The sequence below is a fragment of the Oreochromis niloticus genome, linkage group LG11 (genome assembly GCF_001858045.2).
Source record: "Oreochromis niloticus isolate F11D_XX linkage group LG11, O_niloticus_UMD_NMBU, whole genome shotgun sequence".
NCBI lineage: Eukaryota > Metazoa > Chordata > Actinopteri > Cichliformes > Cichlidae > Oreochromis > Oreochromis niloticus.
The window spans coordinates 3903992-3928795 of NC_031976.2; the positions used below are offsets into that span (position 1 = coordinate 3903992).

The 24804-nt window shown below is 38.7% G+C and overlaps 1 long non-coding RNA gene across 1 annotated transcript; it reads left to right on the forward strand.

Moving 5' to 3' along the window:
- Positions 1 to 18931: 18931 nt before the first annotated feature.
- LOC109200105 (uncharacterized) lies at positions 18932 to 20543 on the forward strand. Its single transcript, XR_002060309.2, has 3 exons — positions 18932 to 19166; positions 20069 to 20256; positions 20424 to 20543. It is a non-coding gene; the product is annotated as an uncharacterized LOC109200105 (long non-coding RNA).
- The last annotated feature ends 4261 nt before the right edge of the window (positions 20544 to 24804 follow it).

Consider the following 24804-nt stretch of genomic DNA (forward strand, 5'->3'; position numbering starts at 1 on the left):
ATAACAACAAATTAAAATCATTCACAGATATCAATCATAATAGAAAATTGGTATTTGTAAGTAAATGAAAACAAATCCAGAATAATTTAACACGCCTTCATATACATATAAATTAGATTACAGAAAATATTAAGCCCCAAATTACAAATAATAACAAAGAGAAAAACAATAATATTTTATTTAGCACTTAACCTTTCCAAAGTATTTCTGCATACTAAGCTCTTACACTTGAAGTCTATGGTGCTTTGAACAACATGGTGTTACCACAACATGGCAATGAGCATCCATATATGTCACCCTAGTCAAACATGGGCTTGCTCTTGTCTAATCTACTGTTTGGTTTAACACGTGGTTACATATTACTACCATCTACAGAGCTATAATAATTAATAATAATTTTCAATGCTAAACAAAAATATGGGTTCTAAAATGAAACACTGAAAAATACTAACTGAACTTCAAAATGCAGAATCCAGAACCAATGAGTGTCATCACTGTGACTTGTGTCACAGAGTCTCATGTTATTACAAAGCGTTGGTCTAAGGCCTGGCCAACCTTACGCAAATCTTTATATGTGTATTCTATGCATGCATATACACTTTCTTGAATGAACTGAACATTTCTTAATGTATGAGTGTATTAAGTCCATGGGCAAGAAAACTATTTTCAAATCAATGGAAGTACTTTTGAAATTTGCAGAAAAAGACCAAGAGTGGAGATGAAGGCAAACTGTTTCACAGCTTTCTGCTCCATCGGATCCACTGTGCTTAATTATCTCAGAATTTAATCAAGATTCAACAATACAGTTTGCATATATCGGCACACTTGTTAACGCTACACTCAAGACTGGAGTCTAGTATTTCTTTTTCCAAAATGGGACCTAAGCATTTATTCTAAGTGAGTCCTTGACTTTGAATTTAGTGTTATCAGAAATGTAAGCAGAGGATGCCAGAGAGAACAAATATTGAAAATGAATGTTCCTGTATACCTCGACCATGGGATATGAGATTTTTTTTTCTGTCAAAGAAGTGAAACTACAGCCGCAGCTTTCATTTGCAGTCTTCAAGGTTAAATAGAGATAAAACTCTTTGAATGGTGCGAGCCCTGCTTTGAACCACTGTGAAGGCCCATCTGTAATGTTAAACATGCTCTGCGTTGAACTTATCTCCATATCTTCTTTCTGTTAATCCACCATTTACTGTCAGGGCCTCCGTGCCTGGCACACAGGGGTGACCTTTGGGCGAGAGGAAATAAAAACGGGCTGGAAACAAAGGAGAGTAATACACAACAAAGAAGAACAACAGAAAAATAAGCCTGCAAATAGTGAGCTTTACAGACATTAATTAAAGCTTCCTGGCTGAATGGGGGAGAGATAAGGTTTGCCAGGGTATAAAGAGATGGAGGACTGTTCATCAACCTGGTGATAGGAATGCATAGGGATTCACAGCGAATGACTGCACATGTTTGCTGTTTGGTCTCTGAAGCTGTTTTTTGCCCTGTTACGACTGTTATGTCTTTGACACACAAAATTCTATGTATAAAGCATGGTAGCCAAAAGCATAATTTCAGAAACTAGAATATGTTACCTTTCAGATTAGCTTTTTGTTTTTAATCTGTAATTGTAATTTCATCTTTTCTGTGATTATGTGAAAGATTTCCACATCTTTAATTTGGGCACGCCAAATTAAAGATGTAAGTGTTACATCCGAAGCTAAACATGTAAGTGGCAACCTGATGGAGTTAACCAGAAGCACCACTCTTGAGAAAACTTTGAGGTATAACTTATTTACCTCCTTGGATCCTTGGCAAATTGTTGTTGGGGTTTTTTTGGGTGCTGTGCCTTTGTTTCACAGTACTGCTCACACTCTGTCTCTGCTCCACCACAGCCTAACTTGTTTGGAAATGTTCCCATTTGACTTCATCTCTGAAGAGTTCCTCAACACTTAACAACTGTGTGCAGTAAAGTGTTTGGACCTCTCTCCACACAGACAAATAATACAACATGTTTATCACAGATAAAGCAGAAAAAACACAAATTCAGTGACTCTCTTCTGGAACAAAGAAAAAGTGCTTTTCTCTGCCATTAAGGTTTTTTGTAGCACTCTGTGTTTTTAGCCTCAAATGGGTCTGGGCACAATTCCAGCCAGCGAGCAAAAGCAAAGAAGGGAAAAGGCTGCTTTGAGCTCTGTGTGATGAATGACTTCCGTGAACTAAAATTCTTGGAGTACTTGTTTATAGAGGAAACATAATGTTCCATAAATTCCTCCAACTCTTTTATAGCTTTAAGAAAACATTTTATCCAATTTGACAGTGGTCCCTGTGCTGATTAAAAGCCACTTTCAGGCAAACTGTTTTAAACTCTCTCTCTCTTCCATTCTTACAATGCCTCATCTTCTTCCTACTGACTGTACTACCTCCCCTTCTCCTGGTTGATCATTCATATCTCTTGTATTATTTCCCATCTGTCTTTTCATCCCACTTGGTTGCTTTTAATTTCTATATACAAGAAAGGGGCCCCAGGGCTACTTTTGTGTGTGAAGGTTCCAAATAGATAAATGCAGTTCCTTTCTTTAAAAAAATAAAAATAAAAATAGAACATCCTTTTAGAAGGCACATATATCTTTAATTTTCTTACCCCTTGTTCAGAGATGTGACCAAAAAGATCTGATATATACGCATTGTGAAACCCACTTGCCTATAGCACACATTTATTGTTTTATGCAGCCTCTGCAGCTGTTCCTCTGCAGCCAGCTCACTGTTATATTTCAGTCTGATGAGTATAGCCATTCGCAGCAGGACACAATCAGTGTGAGGAGAGAAAGTGAGAAACACAAAACAAATTAAAACACAGAATTGAAACATCACAGAATAGATCTTTAATAAAGAGTTTGTTTTAAAGAAATAAAGAAATGACGAGGAAAAAAAAATCCGAAAAGGAGCCTGAGAGCCAGTAAAATCAGCAACCAAGCTAATCTGCCTCTTTCAACTAATGAAAAACCTGGATTCTGAGGTCTATGTATGACCTACCTGCTAGCATCTTGCACCCTGCTTTTGTGTGCTGGATTTTTTCAGGGGGATCTTCACACAGTTTACACCTGGGGTCTTGCCTGGTTTGGTAGACCCCAGCCTCTATGGATCTTGTGTTCAGAGATTAGTGCCTCTGTGCTGTCTTTCAGCCCAGCTTTGTCCAGCCACTGGTAGGATTTCTGGATGTCAGCCACTTCCTCTATCTTCTGCTTGGTACATGCCTGTCCTTCTAGCATGGTTCATTCTCTTGCTCCTCTTTCTTGGGCTTCTGATGCCTGAGGTATTCACTGAGCACACGGTCAGTTGTGGCCATTTTTACAGGGTAAAGGTCCTGATATCCTGATATACTCATGGATGTTTGTTGTCTCATCTTGGACAGTTGTACTGACACTCACTAGTCCACGGCCTTCTTCTATCTGCTTAACGTACAGTCTCAGGGTGCTGGACTTGTGGTAAAACCCTCCATCCATGATCTGGATCTTCCTTGGCTTGATGTCAGTGGCTTCTATCTCCTCATTTGGCCAGCTAGGATTAGGGTTAGGCATTGTGTAGGTGTTGATAGCATGGATCTTGTTCTTACCGTTCAGCTGACTCCTCAGGACTTGCCTGACCCTCTGCAGGTACTTGGTGGTTGCAGCTTTTCTAGCGGCCTCTTTGTGGTTCCCATTTGCCTGTGGGATCCCAGGTACTTGTAGCTGTCCTCAGTATCTGCAGTGTCTTCTGGTAGTTCGATCCCCTCAGTTCTGAACACCTTCCCTCTCTTTGTTATCATCCAAGTACACTTCTCCAGTCCAAATTACATTCCGATATCCTTGCTGTGTATGCTAGTGGTGTGGATCAGTGAAACAATGTCTTGTTCACTCTTGGCATACAGCTTGATGTCATCCATGTAGAGTAGGTGGCTGACGATTGCTCCATTCCGTAGTCGGTATCCATACCCAGTCTTGTCAATGATTTCACAGAGGGGGTTCAACTTGGTATTTAATGCCTGATCTGCAACTGATAACATATTCTTATTTCTGTGATAAAAATCCTCTTCCACTTCTCCTCCCTATGGTGTACCAGAAGGTTCTATTTTGAGCCTTTATTGTTTCTGTTATATCTGCTCCTTCTTCAGCACATTTTGAGCACTTTTAAGGATGTTTCTTATCACTGCTGCACACATGACATTCAGTTATACATGTTTTTTAAGCCCCAATGTATTTCTAAGCTACAAATCTTGCAGAGGTGCTTACTCTTAATTACAGTTTTCCTCCATTGGTTTGGCTCATTTCTTGAAACAGAAATGACATTCTCAAAATAACATGGACAAACCTCCAAACCTCTTGGCAAATGTTCACAACAGAATGGCATTTCTCATTCATTTTATCAAATGGCAAATGCCTTAGTACATGTCTCAATTGTCTCAGTGCATCTTTGCAAATGATTAAGTACAAGTAGCCTACAGTTATACAGTTAGCCCACATTTAGCACATTTCCCAAATGAATAGATCTTGTAGATCTAAACTGATCAGTTGATTCCCAGTCTAATGATCATTCTCTCCAAAACATGTCAGCATGATTTCATTGTATAAGTACTCGCATGCACAACTGTCTGTTCAATTGTCAAAATTGGTCAAGAACATAATACCATGAATACCATATATGAATTTCTTTGAATATTTGATAAATTGATGACAGTCATTGACAGTCACGTGAAACTAGACTAACGAAGGGGGAGTGTCACACACAGGTGTGTTCCATGATTGTGTGCTGCCAAACACAGATATATAGAGCTTGACCAGAGCCAGTCCAATCTCTGAACATGGATAGACAAGGCCAAGCAAACGGACAAGGGGAAGTTCTCCCTCAAGAAGAAGAAGCAGCAGAAGCAGCAGAAGAAGAAGAAGAAGAAGAAATAATAATAAGGGGGAAGAGGCCGAGGTGCGCGAAGACACTGTGCTGTCCTGAATGAAATCTGGGCCACAATTATAGACCATGTCATAAACCATGCCCTCACAATGGCAGAGGCAGGTCATCGAGTGCAGCTTAATGTGCCTCGCTCTACAGTCTCCTCCATCATCCAAACCTTTCGCAGGGAAAACACGTATGTACTCTATGTAATCTATGATGGAATTATATGTTGTATAGGACAGGGCACTGTGCGTGAGGCAAAAAATGTATAACTTACTGTAGAGATTTTGTGTGCATCTGCCTACAGTAGTAGGTCTATACTAGCAGGTGGAGAGGACTAGTGGAATGTTGTGATACTAAATATGACAAGAAAGATATTGAACAAATTACTGTAAACTATGGAATTACATAATTCATACAGTTTAGAGTAGTATTCCAGTCACTGTGCAATGTTGCATTAGGATTGTGGTGAAGTTACTGTGAGCAAAACAATAATACAATTACACTGGTAACTTACTGTATTCTGTTCTATGTGTAGGATTGGACGACAACCTCGCGTGGGTGGCAGAGGAAAACTGCTCAATGAACAACAGGAAAGAGAGATTTGTATCACATCACATTGAGACAGATCCGTGATGCCATCCTTCAGGACAATCATATATTCCAGAATATAAACACAATAAGCATCTCCACAATAGACCGGGTTTTGAAGGAGCATCAGATGACAATGAAACAATTCTACAGGCTACCATTTGAGAGGAACTCTGACAGAGTGAAGGAGCTGCGCTACCAGTATGTAAATGTAAGTCAGTTACTGGTTGTCTCTCATTATAACCTTACCTCTAATCACAGTATAAGCAGTAGTTCACTTATTTGGTTTCAATACCTCCTGTACCTGATTTCAAAATCAGTATTTGCTGCATCTGACTTCAACAATTTCAACAGAAAACTGCAGTTTACTGTATGATACAATTCTCATTATAATCTTTATTTTGTTGTCTCCCAATCAAATCTATCTAATACTGTAGGTCTTACTGTAACATCTCAGTGAGTCATCAGTATTTCCCACTCCCCTTTCTATCATATACCCCTGCAGTACTTCCTCATAGGCCTATCACTAGTTTAGAACCACTGGAGTAGTGGCCTGTAGTATATTGAACCTGTGGGGGAGAACATGTAATTGTCTAACTGTAGTATATGACTCTTCTGTACGACTGATTTTATGTTCTTTACTCTATTTTAGGGAATAATGGCATTGGAAGGACATGAGACCCCTCACATCCTGGTGTTCATGGATGAAGCTGGCTTCAACCTGGCCAAGGGCCGAAGACGTGTCCGTAATATTATTGGCCACCGGCCCACAGTGGATGTCCCAGGTCAGCGAGGGGGCAATATAACTATGTGTGCTGCCATTTCTGAAAATGGTGTGGCCACTCACATCCCCAGTCTTGGCCCATACAACACACACAAGCTCCTCATCTTCTTGGATCGCCTTTATACCGATTTTATCCCTGAAAATGAGAGAGGTCTCATAGGGCCGACCTACCCATTTATGTAATTGTGTGGGACAATGTCAATTTCCACCATAGCCCACTCATTAGGGGCTGGTTTGCAACGCATCCAAGGATGGTCATGGGGTTCCTACCACCTTACTCTCCTTTGCTCAATCCGATAGAGGAGTTTTTCTCTGCTTGGAGGTGGAGAGTGTATGAGCATCATGCTCAGGATCAGCCGTCCCTGCTCCATGCTATGGACACAGCGTGCCGACATTACAGGAGATCAATGTAGGGGATGGTTGCGGCATGCACGCCGTTTCTTCCCTCGTTGCATCGCAAGAGAAAGTATCCGCTGTGATGTGGACGAGAATCTGTGGCCAGACGGACAACAGCGTGTAAATAATCAGGAGGGTGAAGACAGTGGACAAGAGCGGGAGAATGAGTACAGCGACCACTGAATAAGTCCTTGTTTTCTGATTTTGTGTTCATACAATTTACTACTGTAATGTACATTTTCTTTTTACATATGTATGAAAATTTCTTTGCGTGTGAATATAAAATGGTTATAATTTCCTTGGTAGTGTGAGTGCAATCTGTGATGTCAAACCTTGGAGGCTACTCTTTTCTGTTGTATATTATTGGTCCTCTGCCATAGTGATAAAACATCTAAACATTTTGTATGGCAGTACTCACACAATGCCAAAGGGACGATGCATTTTGGGGGCAGTGACTATTCAGATTAGCAAGAAATGTAGTTTTGACACATGAGTGAACTGTTTTAGGAGAGATATGAGCTTTTGCAGGTGGACCATGCTGTTGTGATCAACCATCCAGGTTTATTTTGACAAAAGCACGAAGAATGATGAGAATGTCCGATCTGTGTCGAGAAATGAGACAAAGCTATTGAGAAGGATCTTTGCCATTTTGGAGACACTGACTGTTTAGATGGGAAAGGGATTTAGATTGAAGCCTGAGTGAACAGTTTTGGAAGAGATATGAGCTTTTGCAGGTGAGCTATAGTGTTGTGCTGAACTGTAAGAGTGTTTTGCCAAATGATCTTGGAGTTTTGAGAATGTAATCTCTGTTTCAAGAAATGAGCCAAACCAATGGAGAAAAACTATAAAAGAAAACAGAAATCCTTGTTGATGTACCTGATAGATGTGCACCCAAGATAATGGTAAGAAATATTCCAGAGTGGAGTTCTATTGTATCACACTTTGAACTGAAATTTGTTGTAATTCATTGTTTACATGTACAAATCCTTGGATGCAGGTTGTTCAAATTACTGCTGTGAGGCTTCTGACTCCAGTATTCACATCATCACACCATTGCTAATTTAGTTGCACTGACTTTCACTGAACTTCAGAACTTCAGAGTTCACTTTAAGATTCAGGTTTTGAGCAGCAACAATGTACATCAGATAAGTTCTACATCCATATATCCCCAACAAGTTTCTGAGATCATGTAATTAGGGCATCATACAAGCCTGAGAACTAAATGAGACATTATTTGTTTGTTTGTTTTTTAGTTTTGCTTTCAACTTGCTTTCGGGAAATTTTTGTTTCTATATTCTAGCATTTTTTGTTGTGAAGAACTTTGTGATAATTCTCCTGAGAGGTGGTATAATATATAAATATATTAGTTTAAATATAAATTATATTTTACTTACTTAATGTGCTGTGTAAACTTTCAGAGAAAAGAGCAGTACAGGTATGTAAGCAGGACTAAAACACCAGCAATCAAGTACATAATAAGTGAGGCACAGACATGAGAATGGTAGCATGACTGGAATATGCCAAACAAGCTGAAAAAGCCTAAGCAGGAGAAAAACACAACAGGATTAGGCAGATGCCTGCTCCTTCAGTCAGATATCATTCAGACCAAGCAGTTTTTGACATGCTTCTCAAGCACCACACTGACAGTTCACAAATATTACACTGCTTATTGTTCATTATTGTCAGTAGAAATATAATTTAGAAATCTCACAAACAATTCAATTGAAGTTTCTTTATTTAACAGTCGCCTTACGGTGCTTTATATTGTAAGGTAAAGACCCTACAATACTACAGAGAAAACAACAAGAACCCCAACAAATACATGACCCCCAATCAGCAAGTGCTTTGATGACTGTGGAAAAAGAAAAATCACTGGCCAGAACAATACTCAGGGAGGGGTAGCCATCTGCTGTGACCGGTTAGGGGTGAGAGGAGGAAGAGAGGGCAAGGGTCAGGGGCCAGAGCAAGTGACAGTGAGGGAAACCTGAAACTGCTGGCTAACGATAAACAAAAATTCCAGAAAAGTATATTTTAAAGTCTGATTTACGTAACAGGATCATTAGGTCACTAAAATTAATAGTAACCCCCTGAAGTCAATGAACATGTCAGTGCATCCAAATCACATGACCATTTTAAGATGAAATCAGTCAGGGAACACCAGCCCATCCACATCAACGGTGTCAAGGTCGAAAGGGTCAGCAGCTTCAAGTTCCTTGGAGTCAACATCACTGAGGACTTCTCCTGGACCCTTCACACAGACACTGCTATCAGGAAAGCTCGCCAGCGGCTTTACTTCCTGAGGAGGCTGAGGAGGTTTGGCATGAACGCCAGCATCATCTCAAATTTCTACAGGTGTGCAATTGAGAGCTTGCTGACGAGCTGCATCACAGTTTGGTACGGAAGCTGCTCTGCCAGCAGCCGTAAATCACTACAGAGGGTGGTGAAGGCAGCAGAGCACATCACTGGCACGAGGCTTCCTGCCATTCAGGACATTTATCACCAGCGATGCCTCCGTAAAGCACACAGCATCATCAAGGACCACAGCCACCCAGCACATCAGCTGTTCTCCTTGTTACCATCTGGCAGACGTTACAGGAGTCTGTCTGCTCGGACTACAAGACTTAAAAACAGTTTCTACCATCAAGCCATACGACACCTCAACCACAACACTTAAACACACACAACACAGGACTCAGAAGCTACCCTGCAGCTTCACAAGTACTCTGATTAATCTGCACTGGTCACTTCACTTTATTGTTATTGTAATTTATATTTAAAAAGTGCAATACTGTAAATTTCTGCTGCTCATTCCTGTGCAATATCCCATCTGCCCTCCCGTCATATTTCTTTTCAAGATTTTCTTATTTAATCACTAGTGTACATATATTTATATTTATAGATACATATATATTTAGTCATCTTTTCTCTTTTACCATGTCTCTCTAATATTTTGTTCTTTACTATTTTTCTATTTGTTATTTTATTTTATTATATTATATTTTATTATATTTTTTCCTACTGTATCATGCTGCTGAGAGACCGCTGCTCGTCAAACACATTTCATTGCGATGTTGACCCTGTGCTAACTTGCATATGACAAATAAAACTGAAAACTGAAAACTGAAATAGCATCAAGATGCAGCCTTGCTAAGTCTCTGTTTCAACTTGTGTTGAAAGTGTAGACTTCCAACTATATACCAGTTTTTAAATTGTGTTGATAGGTCATGTAAAACTGAGATAAATAATTTATGCAGTGCTTTTTCCTGAATAGCGATCAAGCAGGAAGAATGGCAAAAATGGCATTTTCCAAATAAATGCCGTTTTCAGGCCGGGAGGTGCCTGTGATGTTTGCCTCTGCCTTGTGGTGGACTGAGACTATTGTTTGGAGTAGAACAAATAATTTGTTGTGGCATCTTATTGTGACACTTCATTGTTATGCAAATAGTTTAAATGTTTGTATAAAAAAGGCCTTTGTTGCATTTTTACGTAAATAGTTGTATATATAACTTTGTTATTTGTAAAAATTTTAAAACAAGTTTTTAAAATTTAGAATTTACATTTGCATTTCAAGTTATGAAATGACTCGTTAAAAATGTATGTGGTGTTCACAGTAAAAACATTGTTTTGCTTTTTGGATTGTATTTTTTTGTGTGTAATTTTAGCATGTGAGGTTGTGCTGAAAGGAACAATATTTGACAATACCATTACCAATAGTCAAAAATGGCCAATTATAATCTGGACCCAGAGGGTTAAATAAGTGTATACCATTGCCAAAACAATGTGGGTCTGTCTAAAACATAAAATGTGGGCTTTATAGATACTTAGGATACTTTCTGTTAGAAGAGACAACATCCATTCCACTTTAGATTTAACAGGTCTACAAATGCACCAAAAAGTAAACAGTGAAATATGGATTATAAAAAATGAGGTATTTGTCTTCTGATTTCCTGTTAGTAAATTAATTGATAATTAAACAACAGATTGATTTACTTTGCATTAGAGAAACCTGGTTACAGCAAAATAATGATGTTAGTTTAAATGAATCAACACTCCTGAGTCATAGTAATTGTCAAAATCCTCATCTTTTACTCCAGCTGATTAATCAGCTGAACACCCAGACAGTTTTAATGCATTTGAAAGCCTAACATTTCCGCAACCTACACATCCACCATGCCCTCCTGTGTTTTAAATGCACTTTAGAACAGCACGCAGCAACACTACATATGAGCGGGCGGAGGGAGGTTTGGGGTCTTCACACATCCCCGTTCTCTGTTACCCATCGGGGCAGGGGGGCTGGGAGGAGAAGTTGGCCGTCCGATTGGGGTCTGGGATGCGGGGCCTCCCTATTACTGCGGGGCCGGGGGTGGTCTGCTTGTCTCCACCCCAGGGAAAAGGGTGACATCTCCTGAGTCTAGGTGTGGTGGTGCCTGGACCTGGGGTATAGAGTATGTTTGGGGAGTGTGATTGCGTGTACAGTGTCTTTTTGTGTCTGTCTCCACGTTGGGTGAGTGCCGAGTATTTGTATGTGTGCATGAGGGTAGGAATGCACATTTGTGTCTGTGTGTGCCTGTACGTCTGTGTCTATATGTCAGGTGGGGTCTTAGACTCCACCTCTCTGGGAACATCTCAGGCCCTCCAAGGTATGGAGGCTTATCTCCCCCCACCACACTCCCTGCCGGTTGATGGGAGGACGCCAGAGTATCCGAAGGGAACCCACGCAAACATGGGGAGAACATGCAAACTCCACACAGAAAGACCCCAGCCTGATGGTGGAATTAAACTCAGGACCTTCTTGCTGTGCGGCAACAGTGCTAACAACTGTGCCACCAAGACTGAGAACATAAAAATTAAAGATCAACTGTTATCATTAATCTCTGGCTCTCCTCCACAGTGAGTTTTTTGTCCTGTCTTCCTCCCATCATCCCCAACCAGCTGTGGCAGATGGATCCCACTTCCCTGAGCCTGGTGTTGCTGGAGGTTTCTTCCTGTTAAAAGGCAGTTTTTCCTTCTACAAGTACTTACAATATAAAGCATCTTGAGGTGACTTCTGTCGTGATTTGGTCCTTTATAAATAAAACTGAATTGAACTAAATTAAAGTGAATTGAATTAATGGACCAAGAACTTGAGGAACCCCAAGAACTTGAATCTAACCAGCGTTAAAACTGCTAATTAAAACAAAAAACCTTCTACCCTGATGAGAGCTGAACAACAACCTGACCTGTTAAACCAACTGAATCTTGTAGCCTTCCAATTAAAATGCAATGATCAGCAGTACTGAAAACAGCAGTGAGGACTGCTCAGTGAGAAATTGTTGATTGGTCATTGATGACTTTACCAGGAGCTGTTTCTGTACTATGACTGGAGCTAAAGCGTGGTATGATAAGTGGTACTTATCATAAAAATTGTGAGTTGAAAAGTATTCATTTAGTTGATTCGATTCAATTCAATTCAAATCAGTTAGTGCCAAGTCACAGCAACAGTTACCTCAAGGCACTTTATATTGTAAAGTAAAGGCCCTACATAATAATAATAATAATAATAATGATAATAATACAGAGAAACAACAATCAGATGACACCCTCTGACCAAGCTCTCAGTGACAGTTGTACTAGTTAACCATTTTTAAAAAATATTGTGCTGAGATTAGAAATGGCTCTATAATTATCCATTACTGAAAGATCTAAAGAATTTTTCTTGAGTATTACAGCACATTCAAGAGAAACAGTGCTCTATGGACAATTTTTTTTACTCCAGGTTTACAAGCTGCTACACTGGTCACTTTAAACCACTCAAAACTGTAAATTGTAAATTCTAATTGTAACTTCTCTTGATCCCCTAAGACTTAAGTGCATATTTATTTTTTTTACTCCTTTTTATAATCCATTTATTAGCTTTTTTGCACTGAAGTAACCGGAGCCTCGTTGTCTCTTCTCTCTGTATGCTGCACTGGATATACCAGAGATGACACTAAAGTTTACTTTGACTTTGATTTTGAAGTGCCAGTCTGCAGAGTGCTGTTGATAATATTTCTAAATAATTTGTAAAACAATAAAATACAGATTTGAATAGTTTGGTAGGCATGGTTTTAAGTACAGAGGTGTGGTACTTTAACTAATGAAATTCTAAAGACATTCTTCCATATCGTTGGAATTTACTGGTGAGAATGCAGACATTTTAACATTGTCTACACTTCCATAAAACAAAATGAAATTCATTTATTTGAGAAGAACAGAGAAATAACAAAACAGGTGCTGCTAAACATCAACTTGCTGCTGGCATATTCACAGCCCCTCCTTCATGCAGTACTGTACCACTAGCACTAGGAGGCTAACAGACCAACACAAGGCAGCTAATGGGGCAAACAAACAGACCGAAGATGTCGATGGCAACAATAGTGCGACTATAAAACGAAGTGACAGCAACACGTTTTATTGCAACACGTTTAATGGTGATGATGGCAGAACTTCTTCTGCTAAAGATGATGATGATGATGATAATGGTGACAAAGTGTACCTGACACTAGATATAGTCAGCCTCATGCACTAACTCAGACTCCCTCCCCACCAGAGGAATGACTTTTCATGTCCCATTAGCCAGCCAGAAATTAGACCGAATTAGATCTTTAAATTTGCACAAATGAATTTAGTTAATGATACACAAGCCTTTCATGTTTCTTTTATTTACATGATTGAATAAAGTATATTTTACTTAACTATAAACAATACTGAAACTACTCATTTTTCTTTTCTCCCTACTGATAAAGTTGTCATTACAGAAACTATTAATGCAGTTTGTTCAGGTAATGCTGGATTAAGGTCCATACAAAATGGTTGGTCATCTAAGCATAGCATATCTGCATAAGCAGTATTACAAGGAGAATTTCAGTGTTTTAAAACCAGTTGAATATATATACTTGATGTTAAAAAGAAACACAGTTTGCAGTATGTCCCATAACTGAACTTTTTACAGCACTGTTGAGTAGAGCAAGTATTACTGAAGTTGTCAAATGCCATAAAAAACATTACAGGTCTTCAAGTGATGGTTCCCTATTTAAGGAAAACCTTTTTCTTTCTGCAGAAAAGCTAATGATTTTTCTACAGTTTTATTTGGATGACTTTGAAGTCTGTAACCCCCTTGGTACCTTATAAAAGAAACATAAGCTTTGTGCCATTTATTGGATTTTGACTAACTTTCCTCCGCGATATCATTCCTCCTTATCATCGATGTAAATAGAACAGTGGTGTTGTGCAAAACCAGTGACATTAAAACCTATGGTTATAACAAAATATTTGAACCCCTTTTACAGAATCTGAAAATTCTTGAAGAACACCACTGTTAGGAGAGTCAGTCATGTGTACAGTGGTAAGTGTAGTTGCAGACAACCTTGGAACGCACAGTGTTGCAGGATTTATGCAGTTTTTCTGTAGAATACTATTGCAGATTTTGCACAGCCCAAGATACAGGTACAGGCAGTTGCGGAGTGAATAGAGAATGTGTCTTCACAAAAAATCTGTCCTATTCAGTGGTGGGCAAGTTACTTTGAAAAAGTAATTAATTATAGTTACTAGTTACTTCTTCAAAAAAGTAACTGAGTTAGTAACTGAGTTACAAGATTCTAAAAGTAATTCATTACTTGAAAAGTAACTATTGCGTTACTTTTAAAAAAATGTTTAACCCTCTCCCACATAGCAGACTGGTCTGGCCAAGATCTGGTGTCAAGCCGGCACTGCTGGCTGACTTCTGGCATGGTAAGTGGTATGTCGTCCAGATATGGGCCAGGCCTGGCATAGATGGCACTGTTTATGTGATGGCATGCCACATCTGGCTTGATTATGGTTTGGTTTATGTGGCCCAGGCTCATAGAAAACAGGTCTGGCCTGGATCTGGCATCAAGCTGGCACTTCTGACTGACTGGTGTCATGGCAGGGTGTATGTCAACCAGATGTGGGCCAGGTCTGGCAATGATGGCACTATTTATGTTCCTATTGTCCTATTTTAGTTAGAAGACCCAAATGCCATGTTGCAATACTATACTGCTATGGTAGCCAACGTTTCAAATGCAGGTTTGACAGGTTTGTGAGTGTGCACTTTATCCAAAACCTAGTGAGGGTTTACTCATGGTTAGCACTCTGTTTCTGTAGCTCAGACGGTAGAGCAGGTCACCTGCTGATCAGAAGCTTAGTGGTTTGATCCCTGGCTCTTGCAGTCTGCATGTCAAGAGTGTGAATGTGTATGAATGTAGTTTGGAAGCACTCAGTTTAGAGAAAGTGTGTGATTGGGCGAATGTGGCATGTTGTATAGAGCACTTTGAGTAATCCGGGAGAGTAAAAAAGCACTATATGAGAATCAGTCAGTTCACTGTCATGTTACTTTTGCACTGTTATGTTCTGGCACATGTTGTTATTACATGGCTTGATTAAGGTACACATTAGGCTGACATCTGGGGCCAGAGCTGAAACTGTTCTGGGCCAGCACAGGGCCAGCAGTGTGTCTGCAACTGGCCTTGTGCTGGCCCATGTGTGGGCCACCTCTGGCAAACCAAATCTGGGCCACCAAAAGGCCCTCATTCTTTGGGGTATGTGGGCCATGTGTAAGCACATTGTGTGGGCCAGATCCGGGCCATACCAATTTTGCTATGTGGGCTGGGGTCCAGGGTATAATTAGCCATTTTTAATCACTTTTGATTTTGATTTACTTTGCCTTGTTTAGTATTATTCTTTTCAGCACAACCTCACATTTCTGAATTTACAGTTATGTTTTCATTTTGACATACTGTATTAACACAATTGATCTAAAATGAGACAAAAAACATAAAATCAGAGTAGAAAAAGTTATATTTTTTACTGTAACAATCACAAACATGTTTATTGCATCATATTTCATAACTTTAAATGCAAATATAAATTGTCAATTTTAAAATCATATGCACAAGTTTTGCAAACACCAAAGTTATTTGCAGCTATTTACCTTTTACCCTCTTTTTTTTAATAACCATTTCAAACTTTTTATATAACAATCAGGTGTTCTGCATTCAATATGTACATACTCGCTCTCTCTCTTTTTCTGCTGTCTTTCTCTCTCTCGCCGTCACTCCTAAAACTTCCCCCTCTTCCTAAACAACCAAATGTCATGTTGCCATATCATTTTTTGATTGGTTGACATGGTACATTTTTCCACCAACACGAAAGGGCATGTTTTTGTTTTGTTTTTTTATTTTTTGCTCATAAGCAGAGAGTGCTTGCTAGCGCTGTCCTTAGACCCTGAACAAGACGAAACTAAAAAACGCTGCATATATATTGTTTATCATCTACATCATGGTTTTACTTGGCCTATCAACACAATTTAAAAAACTGGTATATATCAACTTGTTGCTTTGTCATCTTGAAGTGGTCATGTGATTGGCTTACCATGACTACTTTATTCTTCCTCAGCCAAACAGCAGCACTCATGCGATTGTTTTGCCCCATTACCTCCAGGTGTTGTGCCAAAAAGTGATTGTGATTGCCGTCCGCGCTACAGCTGCTTAAAGCTGTAGTGCCCAGATTATTTACGTAGACAGCTACTTCCGTGCAACTGATATAAGATGCAGTAAGCTGAAGACAGCTTCAACTGTCTGTTTGTTGATAAAAAGTAACGCGACCGAACCGCATTTTCTTGTTAGTAATGGTAACAGCGTTGTAACGATAGGAATAGTAATTAGTTAGATTACTCATTACTGAAAAAAGTAACGCCGTTAGTAACGCCGTTATTCCCATCACTGGAGATACCAGACACTGTTTCCTGATGTTAAGCTACTACCAAAACACTATTACTTGGAGCATTATCCACAGATGATTAGGTTTTTTGGTCCAGTTATTTGGCTGTGGACAATGTGTTTTGAGGCCAAGCATAGCTTTTTAGGCAGGTTATCAGACACACAAGCTGCTTCAAAAATGTGCCTCTCTTAGCCTCAAGGCATCAGATGATGATACCTTACCATCTAAGCTCCCCATTCTCTCAGCAAGTTTGAACTAGAGGTCTCAGCTGTATCAACTTTTCCAGTGGATTTGCTTAAAGAGAAGATAGCTGAAGTCATTAGATATTGATTCCCTGACATTCTAGAAGTCTCTCTTACACAGTGTGTGACAATAAAAGGCATAACTTATAGCAGAGGTTCCCAAAATGGGGGTGCGTCGGGTGCACGCACTGGGCTGTCCAAATCGGACAAACAGTATCCCACATTCTCGATTAGTTCACAAACAAAAACTTATAACAAAAACTTCAGCGATGTTAGCTCTTTATACAGTAAAGTTTCAGTGGGATACAAATAATATCAGGTTGATCCTGCCACAATTTGTTCCCCCGGTTTAAATTACAGACAAACAGTATCCCACAGTTGTTAATGTTTTTAAAACCATTTTACACAGAGAGACATTTTTTGAAAAATGTATTAGTAGTAGTGTTAAATATTCTTACACAGTAAAAAACAAAAAAACAAAAACTATATATAAAATAATTACACCGTAATGATGGTTTGTTTAGTGGTTCATTTTATTGCAACCTGTAATTTATTGCAGTTTACCTATATTTGCTTAATTGTTTACAAAAGGTTTGAAGTGAGGAATAAACTACAATGGAGTTTGAAAACAAAATGTGGGTGTGTGTGGTTGGAGGCTATGTTTGTGCTGGGGCATATTCTACATTGTCAGAGAGCTTGGTGGCTGGTACAGAGAGCATTATAGAGCTTTTGAGATCAACCCAGTATCTACAAGAATATTCACTTTTGTTTCACTTTATGAACTCCTTGATACTTACCTATGGTTGACTACAAGATCGGTCCGCTTTGAAAAGGCATATAGAAATAAAAGATGTGCAGATAAGTGTAATGTTATGACTTGTAATTCAACCAATAAGTTCCGTTGCATGCATGTCATTAGATACATTAATTTTTTTTAATGTCTGACCTTTATAACTTTGAATGTTAGATATGGGTAACTGTATGAAGACTTTATAAATGCAAATTATGCTGTCTTGATTTCTGATGTGTAATTTTTTTGTCTACAGAGTATGGGATAGCTAGACCAAAGTGGCTGAAGAAGGGCAGGAGACATGCTGTCCAGTGTATTTACCATCTTTGTAACAAAAAATATTTACAAAAAAAAAAAAAACTCAACTCCAAAGTTAGTTCGGTACAAATAAACAAAACTGAACTTAAATCAACAAAAATTAAGGTCACGTGCACTCAGCTACACTGGCCTGGTACGTGGTCCTTTCCTCTTGAATAGTGATGTGTCGGTTGCAAACGAGACGACTCTTAGAGCCGACTATTTGAAGTGAACGACGGGAGCTGGCTCCTTATTGGGAGCCGTGTTTGTTTTTTTTCTTTCTCTCACCCTCTCTTTCTCTCACTTTTTTTCGCTTCACTCTGCACGTGAGCCATGTGTTTGCTAGGGGGGAGGGGAGATAGTTACACTCGCAGTAGCACAGGAACAGAGCAGGAGGGAGAGAGAGAAAAAGAGAGCTAGGTATAGTAAAGAAAATGAGTGACACCAAGAAAAGAAGCAAAATCTGAAACATTTAAATTTTATTGACAATACAAGGGCAGAGTGTAGAGACTGCAAGAAAAGACTATCATATAGAGCCAGCTCCACAAACAATCTGCACAGGCACCTGAGAACTGTCCACCCATCAGTGCAAGGGGAAGATAAAACACAGTCAGTTGAGTGTGATATTAATGAAGGTGTCAGTGTGTCTACTGCAACTGTTGCTGCTGCTGCTGCATCTACAGCATCATGCAGTATACCACCACAACTACCTAAACAATCCCAGAGCTCTTTTAGACAGTTTTTGCAGAAGTCTGTGACCCCAGCAAGACAGAACTCAGTTGAAAAAGACCTAGCAAAAATGATTGCACTTGATTTCCAACTATTTTCGGTTGTGGATGACAAAGGATTCAGAAAGTTTATTAATGCACTGAATCCTGTGTATGCAATTCCAAGCAGGAAAACACTCTCCCAAAAAATCATCCCTGGCCTACACTGTAAGACCGAATAGTAATAGTTTGATAAATGAAGTGAGTGAGAACTACTTAAAAACCTCTTATAAGTTCATACACCTTTATTTTTTTGAGTAGTTTGAACAAGTTTGTTTTTTCAAGTTATCAGTAATTGAATATATTGATTAGTTTCTGACATTGCCCTCGAATAATTTGAGTTTTGACACGTACATGCCTGTGTACGTACGTGCGCCACCCGTTTCTTCATGAAGTGCTGGGAACCATCTTGGATTCCTCGCTTCGAGTGCGAATGCCCGCTCGTTACTCCGAAAAAAAACTTGTGGAATGTTAATATCCGAACAGAAATAAAATAATTTGAGAAGGTTTTTTTTGCTACATTGCCTTTGACGTGGATAAAGGAGGACGTGCTGTGGCATGTTACAGACTTCTGAACTGGAACAGCTAACGCTCTGCACTTTGTCTTCAGGAGCGCTTTTGTGGTAAGTTTTATTTTTTTCTGAAACTATATTTCTCCATTGTAATATGAATTTTTATCATCATAAATGTACAATTGTAGCAGATATTTAAGAATTACATGCATGACTCATTTTATCCATGTCGCCTTGGCCCCAAAGTGTTTTCCATGAATTATGCTAATAAGCTCACATTTACTATAACACATTATTAGTCCCAGCACATGTTCTGCTCATACTTTTCTAATCTCTTACTATTTTAAAAGAAGTCTTTAGAAGGCGTTTCTGGATTTTCAGATTATAAACTGCCTTGTGGATAAATTGTTGAATCAATGTGCACTGCTGCGCTGCTTCACACTTGGTGCATACATGGATATTGACTTTGGCTAACCCGTTTGCTAACTGGTAGAACTTGAAACTTACCTTTAGTTCTCTGGAATGGTACATATTAAATCTGGGGCAGCAAAATTGTCGGCACAGGACGATATTTACAAAAGCAGTGATTAATCATTACATAATTAGGCGGTAGAACTTATGTAATGTAGAAGTTGAAATGTAGGAGCTTCTGAACTGTAAAATTGTTGTGTCTGGTTTACTTTAGGTTAACGTAAGGGTGAATCCATCAATAATATATTTATCAAACAGTTATTTTTTTGTTTTATTTTATTCTGAACCCCATTGTACATTAGTGAAAGACGTATAGTTTTTTTCTGTCAGGGGCTAGGCTTGTGACCCAGCATTTTGAGTTTATTTTGTGGTTTTGCTTCCTTATGTTATATTGAAATGAGGTGAAGTTCTTGTATTGTTGTTGTTATTATTAGTTAAGGTTTAGTTGAGTTCTGGGCTAGTTATGTTTCATCTATGTCTCCTTGGTTATGTGTCTTTTCTGTCCTCTGTGTTTTACTGTTATTAAATTTTCTGGGGTGAAGATGCTGTTCACCTTGATCAGCTAAGACTACAGATTATAGATGAAGTCAAGAAAAGTGAAAAGAATCATGTCCTGATTACAAAGCTGATGCACACAACTTTGGCCTTGTGATGCAAAGAGATCATCAATGATGACCTACCAGTAGGTCAGATCCTGGATTGCTGGCCTACTCTGAAATTCCAGTCCCAGGTAAGAATGTATATAGATGTATCTAACAAGATGTATTTTATGTCAACTCCTGTTGTCTGGCCTGTCTGAACAAATTATGCCTTTGGAGTGTAAGGATTTTGATGTATTTTGCAAAGATTTGTAGACTAATTGAAACTTGTAAACATAAATTTATCCTGTGTGTTCAGATCTGTGCAGAATTCCACAGGATTACAAACCTCGACCTGAAGAACCACTTTTATGCTGTGTTGGACCAACAGGCTCCCCGGCTCCAGAGCTTATTCAGAAAGAAAGCTGTTTGCACAGGGAACCTGTCTGATGTTCTGTCTCAGCGCTTCAGAAGCTATAATCTCCAGGTTAGTGGGGTTTTGTCATGTTTTTTGAGCTTTATTTAATTTGATCAATTTTTCAGTTTTAACTACCATTCTTGACTAGGTAAGCCAATCATTTAAAAAAAAAAAAATTGTTTTATATGGTTCTAAAGAAGTATTTTTATATTTAAAGTTTTATTGCTCTGTTATCGAGAGCATGATTGCACTCTACAAATGTGCAAATTGGTTTCAGCAGTAACCCTTTGCTGTTTTTGCAAAACCACACTATTGGCATATTAAAAAGTCAGTTTTCCCACCTAATAATGCAGGATTTTCTTTTCCTTTTGTTTGTTTTTTGATAGAAAATGCCATACCTATGTGTTAATCAAATCTGAATACTGTTAAAACATGTTGTGTAATTCTTTATGTCTAATTTTGCAACCTTGTGTCTAAACTGGACATTTCTGAAATTATTCCCTATAAAATGTGGTGGTTATGTCTTTGGGCTTGCCAAAGATTAAAAAAAAATACATGCAAGGAAATGTAATTTTGCATTCTTTATTGTCCACAATTTGTCATTGTGAAAGAGGATCTCAGCGCTATCCCCTTGCTATACATGTGTTTTTTGTTCTCTCAAATGATGCAAATGTTAAGATATTTTGTCAGAAATGCTAGCACATAGCACAGTGGTTCTCAAACTTTTTTTGCCAGGCCCCCCTTTTTTACAAGAAAAATGTTCGCGCCCCCCCACCACCTAACCCACCACCTAACCCCCCCTGCACAAACACATCCTCCAAACACACACACACATATTTTGTTTACAAACTCCATTGCGGTTTATTTCACACCTCAAACATTTAGTAAACAATTAAGCAAATACAAGTAAACGGCAATAAATTACAGGTAGTAATAAAATATACTACTAACTCTTTTACGCTACGTCCACACCTACACAGGTATTTTTGAAAACTCAGCTGTTTCTATGCGTTTGGGCTTTTCGTCAACACGTAAACAGCGTTGCGATTCACCGAAAACGGAGATTATTTAAAACTCCTTTTTTGCGTTTATGTGTGGACGAGGATTACAGAGTTCGTCATGCAACGTCAAAGGTATGTGCCTCTTTTCACGTCATGCTGTGCGCCACGTTATTGTTTACATGAGATGAATTGCAGAATGGCAGATAGAGACAAAATACTGTTACTGTTAATCTATCGTCAGGTTTTACACGCTTACATATACACACGCAGTTACTGTCCCTCCATTTAGAAAGGCAGAGGCTTCATGGTGTAATTATTTTAGTTGGGTTTTTTTTTTCTGTGTAATAATATTCAACTCTCCAAAAGTTGAATCTGTTCATCTGGACGTAGCATTTTGTGGGAGAAATGTTTCGTCACTCATCCATAAGACAGAAAATATAAATTCAAGTTACAAATTCATTGAGGAACTTTAGTTAATTTATATTTTCTGTCTTATGTTTTTACAAGTGTAATTGCTTATTTTGAGCACATTTTTCTTTTTATATCAAATTCAAAATAGTTGATTTGGATATTACAAGAGTTTGTATGTACTTAAAATTTTTGAGTCCTATTAGCTTAAAATGGTTAACATTTTAAAACTAAATATTAATTCCTAAAAGTTGCTTGAGCTAGATTTGTACTTGAAACTCAAAATATCAAATAGAGAGTAGAGATGGCACGATACCACTTTTTAATGTCCAATACCGATTCCGATATCATAAATTTGGGTATCTGCCGATACCGATATGAATCCGATATAGTGTATTTTGTAATCAATAAAACGGTTTTTTATAAATATCTTGCTGCATTTTGTATAAGTTCATACTCAAGTTTTAAAAAACAAGAGACTGAAGCTATTCTGTTATACCTGTATGCAAAAAATACACTCCACCCAAAACATTTTATAGTTCAGCAACACTGATTAATCTAATGAATTTAAACCTACACCATCCTCCCTATTCTGGTATTTTAAAGAGTACTTACCTACCTAACTAATAGGGTTGCCAACTCCCAGCAAAAATATTAGGGAACCACCCCCCGCCCTTAATCGATGTAATCAACTTTAATTTAATGCAAGTGTAAAACAAATGCACAGAAATCAATTATTTTTCTACAATAATTAAATAGATTCAACATTTTTCTTCAACAGAATTGCAGTCTGCACAGATGGTACCTTCCCAAAGGAAAAAGTACTATAGCTTACTAGGGTGTATATTAGACTTATTAGTTACTATATACAATAATGAATTTCTATACATTTAATCAGATGACCACTTTTTTGGTAAGATTCAGATAATTATTTATTCAAAGTTTTTAAATGACATAACAAAGAAAAATATTTCTTTGTGCCCCCCTTTCCCTGTTAATGCCCAGCCTGGCCCCCTGGCAAAACTTTGCTAGATCCGCCCCTGCACAGTTACCAGCTGTCAGCTACTAGAAAAGGATCCTGGTGTTATTTGTCTCTCAGAAACAGTTCATAACTTCCCTTCAACTCATTCATGTCACCTAAAAGGTAAACCTGTTTCTCCATCACCTGTTCAGCTCTCATGATTCAGTAAGGACATCTCCTGGTTTCATCTTCATGTTTCCCTCTCACCACATATATAAACGGATATCATGACCAGCAGCTTTTACAGCTGTGGCTCCAGCAATCATCAGCTGATACTAGAAAGTAATATCAAATAAATTCTAACAACAGCTTATCACGCTTAAACATGCTGCTGTTGTTTATCTGCTGGTCTCCTCTTTCTAGCACAAAGTGGGCGATAAACAAACAAGAAAGACGGGACTTGCGGCAGAAAAGCCGATCAGCTGATCATTAACCAGTTTCATGTTTGAAGTAATAACAGGGGAGGAAGGGGGAGAGAATGGGAGAAGTAGATGCAACTGCGCAGCAAAGACAGAATAACTCCAGCTTTGTGTCTATTTTTTAATTCTGGCTGAAGTACGGGACAAATCGCTTCCTTCTCACCTCAATATGGAACTCCGATGGCCAGTCCAGCTGTGGCTCAATATATCAGTTGTTAAGGTTAACGTGGAAATACTATGCAAACATTCAGAGATGAACTTACACACTTGCTTTACTTCTCTGGGATAGTTTTCGCTGAGATGGAAGCATGTAGCGAGGATCCAAATGCTCCAACAGACCGCCAACAGGTCTCGCAGACAACAGCCGCTCTGTCACGTGACACATACTGCTCCGATGGGTTACGCCAAGTAGCGCGTTTTGTGAGGTGATTTTGTGATATTTCGGATCGGATTACATTTTTTATTTCTCTCCGATATCTGATCCAGTAATTTAGGTCAGTATCGGACCGATACCGATACATAATATCGGATCGGTCCATCTCTAGTAGAGAGTACTAATAAATGTGGATATAACATAAAAACATTTATCAGTGGTACTTAAAAATATTTATCTAAAGCTAATTAATAAAGTGTGTCTATTTAACATTTATTTTTAAGTTTTAGTTACTTAAATATTTTATGTAATCAGTTTCAGCAAAAGTTTTGAGTTAAATTAACTTATTGGCCTTGGGGCCTTCAATTCAATTCAATTCAATTCAATTTTATTTATATAGCGCCAAATCACAACAAAAGTCGCCTCAAGGCGCTTTATATTGTACAGTAGATAGCACAATAATAAATACAGAGAAAAACCCAACAATCATATGACCCCCTATGAGCAAGCACTTTGGCGACAGTGGGAAGGAAAAACTCCCTTTTAACAGGAAGAAACCTCCGGCAGAACCAGGCTCAGGGAGGGGCGGCCATCTGCTGCGACCGGTTGGGGTGAAAGAAGGAAAACAGGATGAAAGACATGCTGTGGAAGAGAGACAGAGATTAATAACAGATATGATTCGATGCAGAGAGGTCTATTAGCACATAGTGAGTGAGAAAGGTGACTGGAAGGGAAAAACTCAATGCATCATGGGAATCCCCGGCAGCCTACGTCTATTGCAGCATAACTAAGGGAGGATTCAGGGTCACCTGGTCCAGCCCTAACTATATGCTTTAGCAAAAAGGAAAGTTTTAAGCCTAATCTTGAAAGTAGAGATAGTGTCTGTCTCCCGAATCCAAACTGGAAGCTGGTTCCACAGAAGAGGGGCCTGAAAACTGAAGGCTCTGCCTCCCATTCTACTTTTAAATACTCTAGGAACAACAAGTAGGCCTGCAGTGCAAGAGCGAAGTGCTCTAATAGGGTGATATGGTACTACAAGGTCATTAAGATAAGATGGGGC